General features: G+C 45.9%; 1 non-coding gene across 1 annotated transcript; it reads left to right on the top strand.

Annotated features, from left to right (window-relative positions):
* Nucleotides 1-10,948: 10,948 nt before the first annotated feature.
* On the top strand, nucleotides 10,949-11,021 carry trnat-agu (transfer RNA threonine (anticodon AGU)). Its single transcript has one exon. It is a non-coding gene; the product is annotated as a tRNA-Thr (tRNA).
* Nucleotides 11,022-21,192: the final 10,171 nt, after the last annotated feature.

Genomic DNA, 21,192 nt, shown 5'->3' with positions numbered 1-21,192 from the left:
CTGCTTCATCAATGACCTTCCCTCTGTAATAAGGTCAGAAGTGGGGATGTTCGCTGATGATTGCAAAATGTTCTGTCGCATTAACATCTCCTCAGATACTGAAGCAGTCCAAGTCCACATGTAGAAAGACCTGGACAACATTGGGCTTGGGCTAACAAGTGGCAAGTAACATTCACGCAACAAAAATGCCAGGCAATGACCATTTCCAACAAGAGAGAATCTAACCATATCCCCTTGACATTCAATGACATTACCATTTCTGAATCCTTCACTATCAACATTCTGGGGGTTACCATTGAGCAGAAACTGAATTGGATCAGCCATATAAATAGCATAGCTACAAGAGCAAGTCAGAGGCTGGAAATTCTGCTGTGACTGACTCACCTCCTGTCCACCATCTACAAGGCACAAGTCAGGAGTGTGATGCAATACTCCCCACTTGCCTGGATGAGTGGAGCTCCAACAACACCAAAGAAACTCAACACCGTCCAGGACAAAGCAGCTCGTTTGATCAGCACCTCATCCACGACTTTAAATATTCATTCCCTGCACCACCAGTGAACAGTGGCAGCAGTGTGTACCATCTACAAGATGCACTGCAGCAACTCACCAAGCCTCCTTCAACAACACCTTCCAAATGCCCAACCTTGAGAACCTGGAAGGACATTGAATGAATGGGAACACCACCATCTGCAAGCTCCCCTCCAAGCTGCACACCATCTTGACTTGGAACTATATCACCGTTCCTTCACTGTCACTTGATCAAAATCCTGGAACTCCCTTCCCAACAGCACTGTTGTTTATACAACACATGGACTGCAGTGGCTCAAATAAGCTGCTCACCACCACCTTCTCAAGGGCAATTAAGGATCGACAATAAAGGCTGCGTTTGCTGACAACACAACCACTAGGTGGCACAACTCGCTTTCTCCCGCTCCTTCGCACCGGACGCTTCCACCCTCCACAGTCGCTCACTCCAGATCTCACTGCTCCCCCCACTTCCCTGGACGATTGTCCCCCGATCGCGTCACCCCATTCTCTGGTCGCTTGCTCACTCCCCACCCTCCTCCCCTCCAGCCGCTAGCTCTATGCTGCGCTGCTTCCCTTCTCTCGGCCACTTGCTCCCACGTTTGTCCAGTCTCCACGCGCCGCCCGAAGAAGTAAGGTGGGCTGCAATGTGTGACATTGGAGCGAGTAGTGAGTGGCCTAGAGGAGAGAAGTGGCCCGGCCTAGAGCTAGCAGCTGGAGCGGGGATTGAGGGGTTGAGAGTGAGCAGCCAGAGAGCTCGGTGACACGAGCGGGGAACGATCGGCCAGGGGATCATAGAGGTGTGGAGCGAGCGGCTGAGGGGAGGAAGCGTCGAGGCCTGGAGCGAGTTGCCGAGGGGGGAGAGCTCCAGCCTCAAAGTCTCCTATTCAGCCGATTCCTCCAGCTGAGTGAGAGGCTGGATACCCGATGATGCTTTCGCGCACATGAGCGAAGATGGACCAGGCGCGGATATGCGATGACGTTGGCGCTGCGCAATGACATCATCCTGCGCATGTGCCACTTAATCCTGGCAAGATGTCGCTGTGCCTATGCACAGCTTGGCACAGTCCGATGATGTCAGCGGGCCGCTCCGTTGACAGGAATCACATTGTGTCAGCAGTGCCCACAACCCAGGAAAGAATAAAAAAGAGATTTACCACAATGGTAGCAGGGTGAGGGATTTCAGTTATGTGGAGAGATTGGAGAAGCTGGGGTTGTTCTCCTTGCAGCAGAGAAAATTCAGAAGAGATTTGACACATTTGTTCAAAATCATGGAGGTTTTCAATAGTTTAAATAATGAGAAACTGTTTCCAGTGGTAAAAGGGTCAGTAAGCAGAGGACACAGATATCAGGTGATTGGCAGAAGAACCAGAGGTGACATGAAGAACCATTTTTTACACAGCAATGTGTTGTGATAAAGAAAGAAAAGACTTGCATTTATATCGCACCTTTCAAGACCACTGGACATATCAAAGCACTTTGTAGACAATGAAATACTTTTGAAGTGTAATCACTGTTGTAATGTCAGAAATGCAGCAGCTAATACCCACAAACAGCAATGTGATAATGACCAACTGATCTGATTGAGGGGCAAATATTGATCACAACACCAGGGAGAATTGCTCTTCACTTGCTTGAAATTGTAGCATGGGATCTTTTCCATTCACCCAAACATGCAGACCAGGTCTTGGTTTAACATCACACCTGAAAGGCAGCACCTTCAACACCCTCAGTGCTGTACTGGAGTGTCAGCTGTGAAATCTGAACCCAGAAGATTGTGATTTCGAGGTGAGTGTGACCAACTGAGCCACAGCTTTTACCTGAGTCTCAATCCTTCTACCAACAGTTTCTCTCTATCGGGTCTGTCACGACCCCTCATGATTGTGAACACCTCTATCAAATCACCTCTCGAAGGAGAACAACCCCAGCTTCTCCAATCTAACCACATAACTGAAATCCTAACCACACGTTGCAGAAAGGATTTTTTCCTCAAGTTCCTTCTGGTTTTGTGAGTCTCTCTAAATCTGTAACCTTCGGTTATTGACCGTTCAGCAGTTAGAAACAGTTCCTCAGTATTTACTCCACCTCAAACCTTCAAGGAAGCTCTGCAAAGTAACTGAAAATCAAGTTGTCAGAAGGGGGATTTAAACACATGCCTCCAGTGAAAGCTGCAACCTGAACAGAGAAGCTGAAACCGCTCAGTCACCTCAACTGTTCAGACCTTTTTGACCTCGTCATCACTTCTGTACTTTGAAAGGTTCACTCAGTTCAGGAACTTGTTCAATGTTGCTGGAATGCTCAGTGATTGGGATATTAACTCCCCCGGGTTTTCCTGAGCTTGTTCTCGGTGTATGGGGATGTTTGTCCTGGGCTGTGGAATCTTGCATCCCTGTAATGGACATTAACCCACTGATTGAATCTGTATTCGCTGCTTTCCACTGGTGCTGGGCAATTGCAGAGCGTGGGGCTGGAATGTTGCTGCTTGTCTCGGCCTCACTCACTCTGGGAAAGAGTGAATAATTGATGCGTCTGTTTCTGTATCTGAAATGTGACTTAGATCTGCTGTTATTAACCGAGGCAGCGCTGCAGAAGGATACGTTAATAATCTCTCACTAATCAACTGCAAACAGTCAGAATGTGTAACTTTGAGCAGCACTTTCTGCAATGTCAGGGCTGGAAAATTGAGGGAGGGAGAGACACTGTCAGTATCTGAGTGTATACAGCACTGTACAGAGAAAGAGCCAATATACCGGGGCTGAGACACAGTGCATCTTTTCACATTTAATCACAATAATATCCGGAGTCAGCAACCTGAAGATTTAACTCATTGACACCCTGCTTTAGGGGAATCGAGAAAGCACAACACCCAGCTCTGTCAGTTAGTGTGCTTGTTTGTTAACCCACAATTTGTTCGTTCAAGCACATAAAAGGATGAGGCTTTATTAACTTAAACTCTTCGACATCTGCTGTATTACTCTTGCTGTTGATTCTTCAAAGATAAGGTTAATCAAGTCTTTCTTTGTGAAATCCATGCTGACTGTGCTTTATTATATTTTCATTTTCATATGTATTTTCTACTTTTGGGGATTATTGACTTTTTTATTGATTTTATTTTTATTCATTGCATTTATTGCCCATCCCTAATTCCCTGAAGAAGGTGGTGGTGAGCTGCCTTCTTGAACCACTGCAGTCGATGTTGTGCTGTTAGGAAGGGAGTTCCAGGATTTTGACCCAGCCACAGTGAAGGAACGGTGATATAGTTCCAATTCCAGGATGGTGTGTGGCTCAGAGGGGAACTTGCAGGTGGTGGTGTTCCCATGCATCTGCTGCCCTTGTCCTTCTAGGTGATAAAAGTCACAGGTTTGGAAGGTGCTGTGTAAGGAGGCTTGCGTTGCTGCAGTGCATCTTGTGGATGGTACACGCTGTGCGTTGGTGATGGAGAGAGTGAATATAGTGAATGAGGTGCCAATCAAGTGGGCTGCTTTGCCCTGGATGACGTTGAGCTTCTTAAGTGTTGTTGGAGCTGCACCTATCCAGGCAATGGAGAGTATTGCATCACACTTCTGACTTGTGCCTTGTAGATAGGGGACAGGCTTTGGGGAGTCAGGAGGTGAGTTACCTGCCGCAGGATTCCTAGTGTCTGACCTGCTCTTGTAGCCATGATATTTATATGGCGACTGCAGTTCAGTTTCTGGTCAATGGTAACCCCCAGGATGTTGATAGTGGGGGATTCAGCAATCGTAATGCTGTTGAATGTCAAGGGGAGATGGTTAGATTCTCTCTTGTTTGAGATGGTCATTGCCTGGCACTTGCGTGACTCGAATGTGAAATATCCTTATTGTAGGGTATTGTATTGTACTGTACAGTGACAACACTTGGAAAGTCCTTCATTGGCTGTAAAAGGCTTTATCAAGTCCTGTGGTCGTGAAATGCATGTGTTGCTTTTTCCATTGTTATCAGTGTCATTTTGATCAAAAGATAGGTTTCGTGAGCACAAGGTTTGAATCAATGTTGATTCAATTAATGTAAAAGCATCTATATTGTTGCACTCTACTTAATAATCACCATCTTCCCATCCTTACAGAGTACAATGTTTTTGACCCTGAAATTGATTCCACAATCTCAGTCCTTCAAACAATTTCAGCACAGTTCTGATGAAAGATCACAGATCTGAAACGTTAACTCTGTTTCTCTCTCCGCAGATGCTGTCAGACCTGCTGAGTATTTCCAGCATTTTCAAGAGTCTCGATTTAATGAACAGGAAATTTGTTTCAGATCAGATTGGGAGACAGTGTGAAACCACTCCATTGTACTCATGTCTGAGATTCTGAGGACAGTTGGCTGTTAGTGGAAGACATTAATTAAATGTACCTAGCAACAGCTCAGACCAATTATTATTTTACATGGTGGTGTGATGGACATCCAGGGGTTAAAAGTAGGGATCTTGTAAGGTTTCAGTGTGCAGGACCACTAGAAGACCTCAGGGGTAAAGGCTCAGATCATCAACCAAGTTCTCCACCTGATGAGGGATCTAGACTGGACAAAGAGGACCGTGACACTCTGAGACCAAGCTCGACCAGTCCACACACCTGCTAGAGCTGTCAAGTTATATTCCCCAAGTTTGTTCAAGATAATTTTACTTCCAATTATTAAGTACTATTTTGCTCTCAATAAAAGTTCTGGACTTATTAATCAAGTATCCTGTTGCTTTAATTGGTTAAAGTCATGCCCAAAGAGATTGTCCACAATAGACTTTCCAGAACTGAAAGATAAGTCTGCAAGGATTGCTAATTTTACAGCCCAGTTTAAAAAGAGAGATAAACCCAGGAACTACAGACCAGTTAGTCTAATGTCAGTGGTGGGGAAACTTTTAGAGACAATTATCCAGGAGAAAATTAACTGGCACTTGGTAGAACATGGGCTAATAAATGACAGCCAGTACAGATTGGTTAATAGAAGATTGTGCATGAATTAATTAATGAATTAATTTCTTTGATGAAGTTTCACAGAGAGTTGACGAGGGTGGTGAGGTTGATGGTGTGTGTCTGCACTTCAAAATTGTGTTTGAATAAGTACCATAAAATAGACTTGTTAACAAAATTTGAGCAGATGGGATTAAAGAGGCAGTGGCAGCGTGGATCCAAAATTGGCTGAGAGACGGAAAGCATAAAGTAGGGTGAATGCTTGTTTTTGGGAATGGAGGGACTAATCCAGGAATGTCACTGTTGTTGCAGTGTGTGCAGTGTCTGACCCTGAGCTGTCCTCGGGAGGGTGCTGTTTGTGATTTTCCTGTGGGGTGCATTATCATCAGGGTCACTCTCTGAGCTGTCACAGGGATGGGGCAGTGTGTGATATCCTTGTGCATGTCATGCAGTCCCACTGGCTTGTGGTTCCATCCTGATGCCAAGAAACAGAGCCCCATCTATGGGCAAAAAATCTCACTTCCCTGTGGGTGTCTTGAGAGAGAAGAAGGCTTAGGGAGTAAACCTGGACAGTAAATCCGGAGTGGAGTCCCATAGGCGGTTACCTGTTACTTATCAGGTAGTTTTCCAGCAACTCCTACAGCAGAGCTGGTACCAAACAGTACTGTTTTTTACCTTTCCTTTGGACAATACTAGCAATGCTGAGAGGGGGTCCTGATGCTCAGGGTCTCCATACTATTTGCCCAGGCCTGGGCCCTGGAGAGGACACTCCAGCTTCATGGTTAAACATTAGCAAAACATGGGAAGAAACAGTTACCGATTATAAGCTCTCACTCAATTGGTGTAGAGTATGAGCACCAGGGGTTACTTTTGACAGTGGGAGAGATCATCGCGTCTCAATGGATAACTACCACCTGCTCCAAGCTGTGCAGCCCCCAGTCAGTTAGGTGCTGTCCTGCCACGACCTACTTGCTTCAATGGGTGCTTGTAGCTTAGAGAGATATCTCTCAACTGGCGGATTGATAATCTATGCACCAGGCAAGACAAACTCAACAAAGAAGACACCAGTGCTTCGCATCACAAGCTGGAATGTAAGGACCATGTGTCCTGGTCTTACTGACAACCTTCTGCAGGTTGATAGCACACACAAGACAGCTGTGATTGACAAGGAACTCACAAGGCTCAATGTAGACATTGCTGTGCTGCAAGAAACTAGACTCGTTCAAAGTGGATCCCTCAAAGAGAAACACTGCACCTTCTTCTGACAGGGAAAAGCCCAAGAGGCAACTCATGAGCTTGGAGTGGGTTTCACAGTAAAAAAACACGCTACTTGCAATGAGTGAACCCCCCACAGTTGGTTCAGAGAGATTTCTTACCCTTCACTTGTCAACAAGCGCGGGCCCAGTTAATCTCATGTGCATCTATGTCCCGACACTCACCTCCACACCAGATGTCAAGGTTCAATTCTATGAGACACTTGACACTGCCATCAGTAGAATTCTCAGCACCGAGGGACTGTATCTTCTAGGGGATTTCAACGCAAGCTTGGGTACTGACTACAGCTTGGCCAATGAGCATAGGGCACCAGGGGATTAGCAAGATAAACAAAAATGGACAGAGGTTTCTGGAGCTATGCTGTCACCATGGACTCTGTGTGACGAACAGATATTTCCAGGTCAAGCTGTGCCACAAGGTGTCCTGGAGACGTCCGAGATCTTGCCACTGGCACCAGCTAGACCTTATCATCACCAGACATACCATCCTCAGCAGTATCCCCATCACACGCAGCTATCACAGCGCTGACTGTGACACTGATCACTCCCTGGTGTGTAGCAAGGTCAGGCTTCAGCCAAGGAAGCTTCACCCATCCAAGAAGAAAGGTCGTTCTCGGATCAACACTTGCCGAACCACTGATCCAGAAAGGACCCAGGAGTTCCTCAACATCCTCGATCAGGCTCTTTCAGAAAACAAACAAGGCCTCAGTGCAGTGTCAAAGTGGAATCATCTGCACACCACCATCTTTTACTCTGCACTCGCTGTGTATGGGAAAAGAGATGGGAGGAATGCTGACTGGCTTGAGGATTATTGGACTGAAATGGAGTCAGTTACTGCAAGTAAGAAGAGAGCCCTCATGAACTCCAAACAAGTCCCCAGCAAACAAACTCTAGATGCTCTCAGAGCTGCCAGAAACAAGTCTCTGCAGACTGCTCAGCACTGCACCAATCAATACTGGTTAAAACTCTGCAACAGCATACAATCTGCCGCTGAATCTGGGGGATGCTCGAGGGACATATAAAGGAATTCAACACACCAAGGTTCCTTAGACAGCACCTTCCATACCCGCAACCGCTACCAACTAGAAGGACAAGGGCAGCAAATTAATGGGAACACCACCACCTGCAAGTTCCCCTCCAAGCCACACACTATCGTGACTTGGAACTATATCGCCTTTCCTTCACTGTCGCTGGGTCAAAATCCTGGAACTCCCTTCCTAACAGCACTGTGGGTGTACCTACCTCACACAGACTGCAGCGGTTCAAGAAGGCAGCTCACCATCACATTCTCAAGGGAAATGAGGGATGGGCAATAAATGCTGGCTTACCCAGTGATGACCGTATTACATGAATGAATAAAAAAAAATCAAGAAAGCAACGGGCCCAGCAGTAACTAAATCAGCACCTTTGAAGACAAAGACAGGGACAATCATCACTGAACCTAACAAGCAGATGGAAAGGTGAGTGGAGCATTACCTTGAACTCTACATAACGGAGAACATTGTCATTGAAGTAGCTCTCAGCACCATTGCAGACTTGCCTGTCATGGAGGAGCTGGACAGCGACACCACCATAGAGCTCAACAACGCCATTGACCGTCTTGCTAGTGGTAAAGCCCCAGGAAATGATGGTATTCCACCTGGAATCATCAAAAGTGGAAAGCGGCACAGCTGTAGCATCTCCATGAACTTCTGTGTCTCTGTTGGAAGGGGAGATCTGCGCCTCTCAACATGCGTGATGCAAACATTGTCACCTTGTACAAAAATAAGGGGGAATCGCAGTGACTGCAGCAATTACCGAGGCATCTCCTTGCTAAGTATTGTGGGGAAGGTCTTTGCTCACATTGCTCTGACCAGATTGCAGACCCTGACATCACACATCTATCCTGAGTCTCAGTGCAGCTTCAGAGCTGGTAGATCGACAGCCGACATGGTTTTCTCACTTCGGCAGTTACAGGAGAAGTACTGTGAACAGTACAGACCACTCTACATTGTCTTTATAGACATCACCAAGGCCTTCAATCTTGTTAGCAGAGACAGACTCTTCAAACTGCTGTGTAAACTAGGCTGCCCTGCTGAACTCTTGGGCGTCATCTCTTCTTTCCACGAGAACATGCACAGTTCCGTCAGTTACAATGGAGCAACATCAGACACTTTCACGATCAGCAGTGGGGTAAAACAGGGCTGTGTCCTGGTGCAAACTCTCTTCGGAATGTAGGAGGAGGCAGTTTAACCTGTCGAGCCTGCTCTGTCATTCAATTACATCCTTGCTGATCATCTACCTCAACATCACTTTCCCGCGCTCTCCCCATATCCCTTGATGTCATGAGTATCAAGATTTCTATCAATTTCTGTCCTGAACATGCTCAATGATTGAACTTTCACAAACCCCTGAGGTAGAGAATTGCAAAGATTCACCACCCTCTGAGTGAAGAAGTTCCACCCTATCTCAGTTTTAAATGGCCTTTTAAATGAAACTTTAAGGAATACAAGCCCAATTTCCTCAGATGACAATCCTACCATCCCAGGGATTAGTCTGGTGACCCTCCGTTGCACTCCCTCTGTGGCAAGTATATCCATCCTTCGATAAGGAAACCAAAAATGTACACAATACTCCAGAACGATCTCACCAAGGCTCTATACAATTGCAGCAAGACATCTTTATTCCTGTACTCATGACCCCTCGTGTTAAGGCCGACATACCATTTGCCTTTCTAATTGATTGCTGCACCTGCATGCGAGCTTTTAGTGACTCATGAACAAGGACACCCAGGTCCCTTTGGACATCAACACTTCCTAACCTCTCACCATTTAAGAAATATTCTGTCTTTCTGTTTATTCTACCAAAGTGGATAACTTCACACTTATTCACATTATATTCCATCTGTCATTTCATTCTCTTATCCTGTCCAAGTCCCCTGGAAGCCTCCTTGTAACCTCCTCACAGCTCACATCCTTTACAATTGGCATATTCTTCTCCATGCTGCTATTTTAAACTTTCAGTGACTCAGATGGGGGTGTCCACCTGCATACCAGAGCTGATGACAAGCTGTTCATCTTGGCAAGACTGCGCACCAAGACAAAAATGAGTCAGTTCTTGGTCTGTGAGTTGCTGTTTGCTGATGACGCTGTGCTGACATCCCATAATGAAGTTCATTAACAGCAGCTTGTATATCGGTTCTCCCTGGCCTGCAAGGAGTTTGGACTGACGATCAGCAGCAGGAAGATCAAAGTTATGGGCCAGGACGTAGAGACTCCACCTTCCATCAACATCGACAACCTCACTTTGGAGGATCAACAATCACCAGCAATCTGTCCCTTGATGCTGAAATCAGCACCAGGATTGTCAATGCTGCAGCTGTCATGTCAAAGTTGAGAAGACGAGTGTGAACCGACAGCAAACTGATCGAAAATACAAAGCTCTGCGTGTAACAGGCTTGTGTTCTCAGCACCCTCCTTTATAGTAGAGAAGCATCAACAACTTATGCAATTCAAGAAAAGCAGCTGAACAGCTTCCACCTCCGCTGTCTCAGATGGATATTGGGCATCTCCTGGCAGGACAGAGTGCCGAATGCAGAAGTACACCAGCGTGCAGGGATCTGCAGCATGTTTGCCCTCTTGAGTCAGCGGTGACTCTGTTGACTGGGTCATGTGTGCTGAATGGATGACGGTCGCTTTGCCAAAGACATGCTCTTTGGTGAGCTTGCTATCAGCACGAGACCAACAGGTCACCCACGTCTGTGATACAAGGACATCTGCAAAGCGAGATCTCAAGCTGACTGGGATTGGAGTCGATGCATGGGAAGTCCTTCCTGCTGACTGGAATTCCTGGAGAAAGGCATTCAGGAAGACCATGGGAAAAGCAGAGGACAAAAGAAATGACCAGATGGTGGGAAAGAGAGCTCAGAGAAAGGAAAAATTATCAGTCGACCTCGGGCCAATGATATTCATCTGTACCAGCTGCGGAAGGGATCGTCACTCACGGGTCGTCCTCTACAGCCACAACAAATGATGTTCAATACAGAAGTGACGTATACCCCGGGTGTAGCCCATCGTCTTCCGAGAAGGACGGTTGCCTATTACAATTACAACGACAGCTACAACTACAAGAGCGAGTCAGAGGCTGGGAACTCTGCAGTGACGAACTCAGCTCTTGACTCGCAAAAGCCTGCCCACTCTCTACAAGGTTTTCCTCTGATTTCAATTGCATGCACATTTGTGATGTGGCTCTGTAGCTTAGTTGGTTAAAGCACTGTCTAGTAAACAGGAGATTCTGGGTTCAACTCCCAGCAGAGCCTTATTTCACAGCAGCAACATGCTTGAAGAGTTTTATTATCAACACTGATATCTGTGTCTTGTGAACTTCAATTCAAAATACTTGATGAATTTCAATCACATAAAAAAACAGCCTTTGTGAAGGATATGAGTTTGGAATGGCTGTTCCTCCTTGTACAGAATTTCAGTGCTGATACATCAAAGGTAACTTCTTTGACATAAATTTGTTCACAGTTACATTCAACCTGGAAAACAGCTTGATATTAATCTCATTGATTGAAATCCCCCAGTGAGGAGACAGTGAAACAGGTGATCTGTTGGGGCATCCTTCCATCCAAGGTTTCGGCCGCATTTAATCTCCCTTTTTGGTGAAATTCTCTGTTTTTTGCATCTTTTTTTAATCCAGTTTTGATGGACCAGTGAAAAAACTGAAAAAAGTGAACAGATCCATCTTTTCTTTTCTTCCTTCTTCCCATCAGTTTCTCTTTTCTGTCCCAATTTAATCTGCTGTTTCTGCTGTTTTATCCATTCCAATCAAAATTCAACATTCCAATCAAATCTATTTGTTATTCCACAATGTCTCTCCATGTGTTTTATTCTGTTGTATTCTCTCACAGTCTGTTTGATGATCAATGTTACATCTCACTCTCTGTTCTGGTGAAGATCAGAAGCAGTGATATCTGTTTGCAACACCTGACAAGTCGGCCTGAGGCTGTGTCTCATCGATAATGTGGAGTTAGGAACATAGGAACATAGGAGCAGGAGTCGGCCATTCAGCTCATCGAGCCTGCCCCACCATTCAATATGATCATGGCTGATCATCCACTTCAATGCCCTTGTCCCCACACTTTCCTCATATTCCCTTATGTCATTTGTATTTAGAAATCTATCAATCTCTGCTTTAAACATACTCAATGACTGAGCTTCCACAGCCCTCTGGGTTACAGAATTCCAAAGATTCACAACCCTCTGAGTAACAACATTTCTCCTCATCTCTGTCCTAAGTGGCTTGCCCCTTATTTTGAAATTGCGTCCCCTGGTTCTCGACTCCCCAACCAGGGGAAACATGTTAGCTGCATCTACCCTGACAGTGCTTTAAATATTTTGTAGGTTTCAATGGGATCACCTCTCATTCTTCAAAACTCTAGAGAATACAGCCCCAGTTTCCCTAATCTCTCTTCATAGGACAGTCCCACCATCCCAGGAACAAGTCTGATGAACCTTCTTTGCACACCATCTATGGCAATAATATCCTTCCGAAGGTAAGGGGACCAAAGCTGCACACAGTACTCCAAGTGCAGTCTCACCAGGGTTCTATACAATTGAAGCAAGAATTCACTACTCCTGTACTCAAATCTTCTTGCGATAAAGGCTAACATACTATTAGCCTTCCTAATTGCTTGCTGCACCTGCATGTTAGCTGTCAGTGACTTATTGACATGGATACCAGGTCACCCTTATACTCTATACCTCAGTTAATAAAGGAAAGGATTCCATATACCTGCTGAACCACCTTATTGACCTGTCCTGCTACCTTCAGGGATCTGTGGACATTCAGTCCAACGTCCCTCACTTCCTCTACACCGTTCAGTGTTCTCCCATTAATTGTGTTTTCCTTTGCCTTTTTTGACGCCTGCTCTCGCTGTTCCCTGCTCTCCGAGTGAACTCTTGCTCCCTCTCCTGGGCTCTTTATGCTCCATTCTGCTCTCACTGTTTCCAGCTCTCTTCATGTATCAATATTTATTTGCCTTGTGTTTAATTTAAAATATGGATTAACTGTATTTTACAGTTGTAGGTTTTACTTGGTTGTCCTGCACAAGTTGTGGATTGGTATTCAATATTTAGCTCTGTGAAAACGATTGTGAATGAAAATATAACTTTCAATCTTATACATGGGCTGGTCTGCAAGCTCCAAGTCCTTCCTTTTGTAGTAATGGAATTGATACTGTATCTTTCAGTCTTAATCTCTGTGGCATTTTTGAACTGGTATGTAATGCATGACTTGGTCTAACGTCTGATGTACATTATTGGGATTCATAGGATGATAGGAAATAGAGGCATTAGGCCATTCAGCCCATCAAGCCTGCTCCAACATTCAAACAGATCGTGACTGATCATCTACCTCTACGCCATTTTTCCCTGCTATCTCCATATCCCTTTATCCCATTAGTATTTAGAAATCTATCGACTTCTGTCTTGAATATGTTCAATAATTGATCTTCCACAGCCCACTGGGATAAAGAATTCCACAGATTTCTCACCCTCTGAGTAAAGAAATTCCTGCTCATCTCAGTCTCAAATGGCCTGCCCTTATTCTGAGACCGTGTCCCCTTGTTCCAGACTCACTAGACAAAGGAAACATCCTATCCATATCTACCCTGTGACACCCTGTAAGAACTTTGTCTGTTTCAATGAGATCACCTCTCATTCTTCAAAACTCTAGAGAATTTAGGCCCAGTTTCTGCAGTCTCTCATCATAAGACAATCCCACCATCCCAGGGGATTAGTCTGGAGAATCTCCGTTGCACTCTCTCCATGACAAGTCTATCCTTCCTTCGATAAGGAAACCAAAAGTGTACAGAATATTCCAGGTGCGGTCTCATCTAGACTTCATACATCTTTACTCATGTCCTCAAATACGCTTTCAATGAAGCCAACATACCATTTGCCTTCCTAATTGCTTGCTGCACCTGCATACTAGCTTTTAGCGTCTCATGAACAAGGACACCCAGGTGCCTTTGGACATCGACACTTTCCAGCCTCTCACCATTTAAGAAATACTCTGTCTTTCTGTTTATTCTACCAAAGTGGAGAACTTCACACTTATTCACATTATATTCCATCTGCCATGTTCTTGCCCATTCACTTAACCTGTCCAAATCCCCTTGAAGCCTCCTTGCATTCATTCTGTACCTTTCAATCACGTAAATTTTGTCTGCTCTATTTCAGATTTTATATTTAAAATGTGACCATGGTGACAGAGTTTATTGAGATCTGATAGTGAGTTTGTTTTTGGACTGTGATTGATGTATCAACCTGTCAGCTGAACTGAATTGGAGTGAAACAACTTCTGTCTGTCCTGCTGTTGTTTGACTGTTGGATTGAAAATGTATCTCTCGACTTTGGGATCAGTGTCTGTCTTACTAATTCTTTTGTTTGTTCAGTGGAACTGATGAGCTGGCAGTATCTCTGTGCTTTGGGAGTGATCCTGTACCGACTGTGTGTTGGAACGAGCTCGCTGCACTTTTACTTGTGTCCAAGAATCACCACATCCATTCAGGTTCCTTCATGTATTTTCCTGCAGGAATGAAAGAAATGGTGAGGTAGAAGATACAAAAGCGATCAATGTAATCGTCCCAATAATAATCATTATGAACAATCACAAAATGAAAACCAGGAACACAAACAGTGTCAGTGTCTGACTCCACTGCAGTACTGCAGTATTCAGCTTCTGTTTCCCAGGTGTTTGCAGTGGATTTACAACAAGTTTGTGACATTCAGAAACAACACAAGCCCTGCACTGCTCAATGACTGGGACTGTCCGATCGAGCAGTGACCTTCACACAGTCACATTTCCATTTCAACGGAAAACAAGCAGCCACTATTTAAAATGTGCCTTTCACACTTCTCACCTGGTGTCTGCAATAAATGTTCTTTGTCTAACTGTCCACATCGTTATTTTGCGGCTATTTTCCCCCCACTGTTCACAATCCAACAAACAGTGAGAGACTGGAACTAAAGCAGGAAAATTCCCTCTCCTTTGGGTGGTGAAATTGTCAGTGATTTTCAATAGTGATTTCTTCCCATTGTGTCTCCCTGAGCCTGTACAGACACTGTCCGAGAATGAACTCTCCCTTCCCCGTGTCCCCGGCTCACTCCATGTTCCGGGAGCAGCTCCTGCTCCACAGTGTCTGTTGCAAACACTCCCCGACTCCCCCTCAACTTCCCACCACTCAATGCTAACCTCTGAGCACATCTGCGGACACGCTCCCAAAGCAGTGGCTGCTGGAAGCAGATGCTGTTTGTTCCCTTCCCCCGGGCCCGGGAAGTCTCCATTAGCAGCTGATTTAAAGCATCTTCCCCTGATTGAGTGAATGGCCTCACAGACTGGGTTGGGGAAGGATGCGCATGCGCTCCACTCCTCATTGTGACGTCCCACTGGGGGGCGGGGCTATGTCGCGCGTGCGCAGATCTTTGCAGCAATTCAGCATTCAAACATCAATGGGAACTTTCCCCATTTCACCCTCATCAAAGTCCCAAAGAAAATGAAGAGGGGCTTGGACTGGAGGGAGGGAGGGGCGGGGTAGGGGGAAACTAGAGAATATTAACGATACAGTTCGAGGGGTTTCCCATGGATCCAGCCCCTCAGTTCAGCTTGGTGGGGGAACCTTACACTGTGGTCTTTCCCCATTGAGCCTTTGCTGCGGCTGCCCCAAGCTTTAGTGCGTCCCTCAGCACGTAGTCCTGGACCTTGGAATGTGCCAGTCTGCAACATTCGGCGGTGGACAACTCTTTGCGCTGGAAGACCAGCAAGTTTCGGGCAGACCAAAGGGCGTCTTTCACCGAATTGATAGCCCTCCAGCAGCAATTGATGTTTGTCTCGGTGTGCGTCCCTGGGAACAGCCCGTAGAGCACAGACTCCTGTGTTGCAGAGCTGCTTGGGATGAACCTTGACAAAAACCACTGCATCTCTTTCCACACCTGCTTTGCAAAGGCACATTCCAGGAGGAGGTGGGCGACCATCTCTTCCCCACCACAGCCAACGCGGGGGCACTGTGCGGAGGGGGCGAGACTTCGGGTGTGCATGAAGGATCTGACGGCGAGGGCCCTTCTCACCACCAGCCAAGCTACGTCTTGGTGCTTGTTTGAAAGTTCTGGTGATGAGGCATTCCGCCAAATGACTTTGACGGTCTACTCGGGGAACCATCCGACAGGATCCACCGTTTCCTTTTCCCGTAGGGCCTTGAGGACATTCCGTGCAGACCACTGCCTGATGGACCGGTGGTCAAAGGTGTTTTCCCGCAGAAACTGCTCCACGAAGGATAGGTGGTACGGCACCGCCCAACTGCACGGAGCGTTCCGCGGCAATGTGACCAGGCCCATCCTTCGCAACACCGGGGACAGATAGAACCTCAGCACGTAGTGACACTTGGAGTTTGCGTATTGGGGATCTGCACACAGCTTGATGCAGCCGCACACGAAGGTGGTCATCAGGATGAGGGCCGCGTTGGGTACATTTTTCCCGCCCTTGTCCAGAGATTTGAACATCGTGCCCCTCCGGACCCGGTCCATTTTACATCCCCAGACGAAGCGGAAAATGGCTCGGGTGACTGCCACGGCGCAGGAGTGGGGTATGGGCCAGACCTGCGCCACGTAGAGCAACAACGTGAGCGCATCGCACCTGATGACCAGGTTCTTACCCACAATGGAGAGAGATCGCTGCCCCCACATGCCCAACTTTTGTCGTACCTTGGCTACTCGCTCCTCCCATGTTTTGGTGCACGCCCCGGCCCTTCCGAACCATATCCCCAGCACCTTCAGGTAGTCTGACCTGACGGTGAAGGGGACAAAGGATCGGTCAGCCCAGTTGTCAAAGAACATGGCCTCGCTCTTGCCATGGTTAACTTTGGCTCCCGAGGCCATTTCGAAGACCCTAGAACCCAGAAAGCTGCCCACTTGCCCCATTTAGATGCTCAATTTGCGGTCATTCCCTGCAGGGGGTTTGTTATTATTGAGCCCCTCCTGGTAAAACAATCCGATAGAAAGAGGGGAGAAAGGAGGAAGCCGGTGTGTTTGCTGGGACCTTGCAGAATTCATTTCGGCAGCAAAAGTCCCAGGTTATATTAACCCGAGTGAAACACGCTGTCAGTGAGAGGAAAACCGAACGGCCCTTTTCATCTTTTCATTGGAAACAAAGTAGAGCCGGAAGTGCGGCGAGCAGAGCAGACACACAAGCTCAATGACAGGAGAGCTCGGCCGTCCCTGAGTTTCAGCTCCCGGCTCTTACATTTCCTCATCCACACTGTCTTTACTGTGGATCTTCAGGGGTTCCTTGTCGGATCTGAGGACTGTATCCATTGAACATTCTGAGTCAGGAGATCCACACACTCTCTGTTACCAAGATTTATGGGCAGGAATGTTTCAAAACTTTGTCTATTAAATCATTGTATTATTCACAGAACTAATGAGGCAATCGGTTCATGATTCAGGTCTTGAACTTGGTTTGGGTAGACAGAAAACTGAGAGCTTCAGCACGTTATAGTTTCTTCATTACTGGCTGTGTGGCCGAATGGATAAGGTGTCTGACTTCGGTGTATTTAACGAGGTTATTGGAAGATTGTAGGTTCGAATCCTGCCGCGGTCATTTTGGGCGATCAGTGTTTCGCACCGCAGCCTCACAGCTCCAGCGACCCGTGTTCAGTACCTGTGCGCAGTTTGAGTTCTCCCTGTGACTGCGTGGGTTTCCTCGCACAGCCAAAGACTTGCAGATTGATAGGTAAATTGGCCATTGTAAATTGCCCCCAGTGCAGGTTGGTGGTAGACGAATGGTGGGGCTGTGATCGGGAATATGGGATTAATGTAGGATTAGGATAAATGGGTGGTTGTTGGTCGGCACAGACTTGATGGGCCGAAGGGCCTGATTCAGTACTGCATCTATTAATAAATAACTGATTTTTTTGATGAAGTAACAGAATGGTTGATGAAGGGAAAGAAATGGATGTTGTCTATATGGATTTTAAGAAAGCGTTTGACAAACTACCACATAAAAGGCTGGGTAACAAAACTCAGGCTCCTGGAATAGGAGGGTCAGTATCTGCTTAGATTAAAAAATGTATGAAATATCAAAAAAAGTGAGTTGTGATATTAAGTTGTTTTTCAGAATGGAAGATGGTGGACAGTGATGTCCACAAGGGTCAGTGTCAGGACCACCATATATATAAATGACTTGAATATTGGAATCACAGAATCACAGAATTGTTACTACACATTCACAATGCTTCCAATTTTCGTATCATCCATAAACTTTGAAATTCTGCCCAGTACACCAAAGTCTAGGTCATTAATATATATCAGGAAAGGCAAGGGTCCCAACACTGACTCCTGGGAAACTCCACTACAAACTTTCCTCCAGCCTGAAGAACAACCATTGATCACTGCTCTTTGTTTCCTGTCACTCAGCCAATTCCATGTCCATGTGACTACTGTCCCTTTTATTCCATGAGTTATAACTTTGTTCATAAGTCTGTTGTGTTGCATTGTATCAAACTCCTTTTGAAAGTCAATAAAAGCAAAATACTGCAGATGCTAGAAATCTGAAATATAAACAAAAAGTGCTGGAAATACTCAGCAGGTCTGGCAGCATCTGTGGAGAGAGAAGCAGAGTTAACATTTCAGGTCAGTAACCTTTCAGATGCCGCCAGACCTTTTGAAAGTCCATGTGGACCACATCAACAGCATTGCCCTCATCAACCCTCTCTGTTACCTCATCAAAAAACTCCAGCAGGACAGTTAAACATGATTTTCCCTTAAGAAATCCATGCTGGCTTTCTTGAATTAACCCACATTTGTCCATGGGACTATTAATTTTGTCCCGAATTATTCTTTCGAGAAGTTTTCCCACCACCAAAATTGAACTGACTGGGGAGTGAGACGAGGTGAGTTGCTCGAACAGAGAGCCAGCACGGGTTCGACAGGCCGAATGACCTCCTTCTGTGCTTTAGCCATTCTATGATTGTATGATTCTAGCGACAACTGTTGGTGGAGAGGCAGTGATGCAGGAATGGGTTGACAGAAAGGTGAAAGTCTGGGCTGGTGTGTGTTTGCAGCATTTGCAGCTTGTGTTCGGGTTTGTGAATAAAGGTGATTTGGAAGCTGTGTTCCAAATTGAAGTGTTTATTGGAAGCAAGAAGTTGATGTAAATAAAGAGTAAAACGTGTTAAGATGAAGGGTGGTGTGAATGTGGATAGCAGTAAATATAGTGTTGGTGAATTATTTGTGTTAATAAACTTCCACTGCGCCCTCTGCTGCAGGCTGCTGTTTATATCCAGCTGTGTATTAGTGCTGTGTGTTAGCGAGATAAATGTTTGTTTCAACGCTGTTTACAAAGCAATAGCATTGCACTCAAACAGTCCCAGACATAGCAACACACATACAAAAGCAAAATACTGCAGATGCTGGAAATCTGAAACATAAACAGAAAATGCTTGAAATAGTCAGCAGGTCTGGCAGCATCTGTGGAGAGAGAACAAAGTTAATGTGAGCTAAGGAAACAGACCTGAACGGTTAACTGTTTCTTTCTCCACAGATGCTGCCAGACCTACTGAGCATTTCCAGCATTTTCTGTTTTTATTACAGCAACACAGGTGTTGGGAGGCTCAGCCTGGCTACACAATGTTCCAAAGACGCTGAGTAACACCATCGACAACGGGACAGAGAGAAAAACACACAGAAAACCAATAGACTGTGAGGAAGCAAAACTGAGGGACAGAGAGAGAGAGACAACGAGACTGAGATGGAGAAACGTGATTGTATTCTCCCTGTTGTCTAAAGGTATTTCCTGTTGTGTAAATATGTTTTCTGTTGTGCAAAGATGTACCCTGTTGTTGTGTAAAGGTTTTCCCTGTTACTGCTTTATTTTCTGTTACTGACCGTCTCCTCAGTGTGACCATTTGCCCTGGTTTTATTGTGGCCAACATCACCATCTGGTGGTGGAGCGGAGGCTCTGCAGGAAGGGGTTGACAAAGTGGGAGAGACTCGGCTGGTCCGTGTTTGCAGCTTGTGTTCGTGTGAGCAAAAGTGAGTTGTTGCTGATTGATGTGTTCACTGGAAGGAACAAGTTGATTGCAATAGAGTGCCTTTGGAAGCATCTTGTCATTTTGGGTAAATACTTGACGTATTGAAAGTGAACTGTTTGTATGATGACTGAGCATAAATAGCAGAGAATGGTTTCGATCTATCAATCTCTGGGTTATGGGCCCAGCACGCTCCCGCTGCTGTTTTAAATTGTAGCTGCCTGTTAGTGAAATATGTTCATTGCCCCAATGTTTTTATAAAAATAGGATTGCAGTTGGATTTCTCAAGAATCCCGGACTCAGCAACACACGTGCTGACGGACTCACCCTCGCTGCACAATGACACAAGGACACAGAGTAATAGCACCGACAATGAGGCAGGCAGAGAAAGACACACAGAAAACCAGGAAGAGATTATCAGGACCCAGAAAGGAACAGACAGAGAAAGACACAGAAAACCGGGTAGAGATTATCAGGACCAGAAAGGAACAGAAAGAGAAAGACACACAGAAAACCAGGAAGAGATTATCAGGACCCAGAAATGAACAGACAGAGAAAGGTAAAAGCAAAATACTGCGGATGCTGGAAATCTGAAACAAAAACAAGAAATGCTGGAATCACTCAGCAGGTCTGGCAGCATCTGTGGAAAGAGAAGCAGAGTCAACGTTTCGGGTCAGTGACCCTTTGACGTTTTGAAAGGTACAGAGAAAGGTACTGAGCAAACCAGCAAGAGACAGCGAGAGACTGATGAACACCACTTGGAGGGAGCATTGAGGGTGGCAAGGGCACAGAATGTAGTCTGCCTGGGGGATTTCAATGTCCATCACTGTGAGTGGCTCGGTAGCACCACTACTGACCATGCTGGCCGAGTCCTAACGGACATAGCTGCTCGATTGGGTCTGCAGTAGGTGATGAGGGAACTAACAAGAGGGAAAAACATACTTGACCTCATCCTCACCAATCTGCCTGCCGCAGATGCATCAGTCCATGACAGTATTGGTAGGAGTGACCACTGCACAGTCCTTGTGGAGATGAAGTCCTGTCTTCACATTGAGGATACCCTCTATCGTGTTGTGTGCCACTACCACTGTGCTAAATGGGATAGATTTTGAACAGATCTAGCAATGTATAACTGGGCATCCATGAGGTGCTGTGGACCATTAGCAGCAGCAGAATTGTAGTCAACCACATTCTATAACCTCATGGCCCGACATATTCCCCCACTCTAACATTACCAACAAGCTGGGGGATCAACCCTAATTCAATGAAGAGTGCAGGAGGGCATGCCAGGAGCAGCACCAGGCATACCTTGAAATGAGGCATCAGCCTGATGAAGCTACAGCCCAGGACTACTTTCATGCCAAACAGCAGAAGCAGCATGTAATAGACAGGGCTAAGTGAT

This window comes from Heterodontus francisci, unplaced genomic scaffold (assembly GCF_036365525.1).
Source record: "Heterodontus francisci isolate sHetFra1 unplaced genomic scaffold, sHetFra1.hap1 HAP1_SCAFFOLD_51_2, whole genome shotgun sequence".
Classification (NCBI taxonomy): Eukaryota; Metazoa; Chordata; class Chondrichthyes; order Heterodontiformes; family Heterodontidae; genus Heterodontus; species Heterodontus francisci.
The sequence above is the reverse complement of the archived record's forward strand: the minus strand, read 5'-3'. Positions and strand labels throughout refer to the sequence as shown.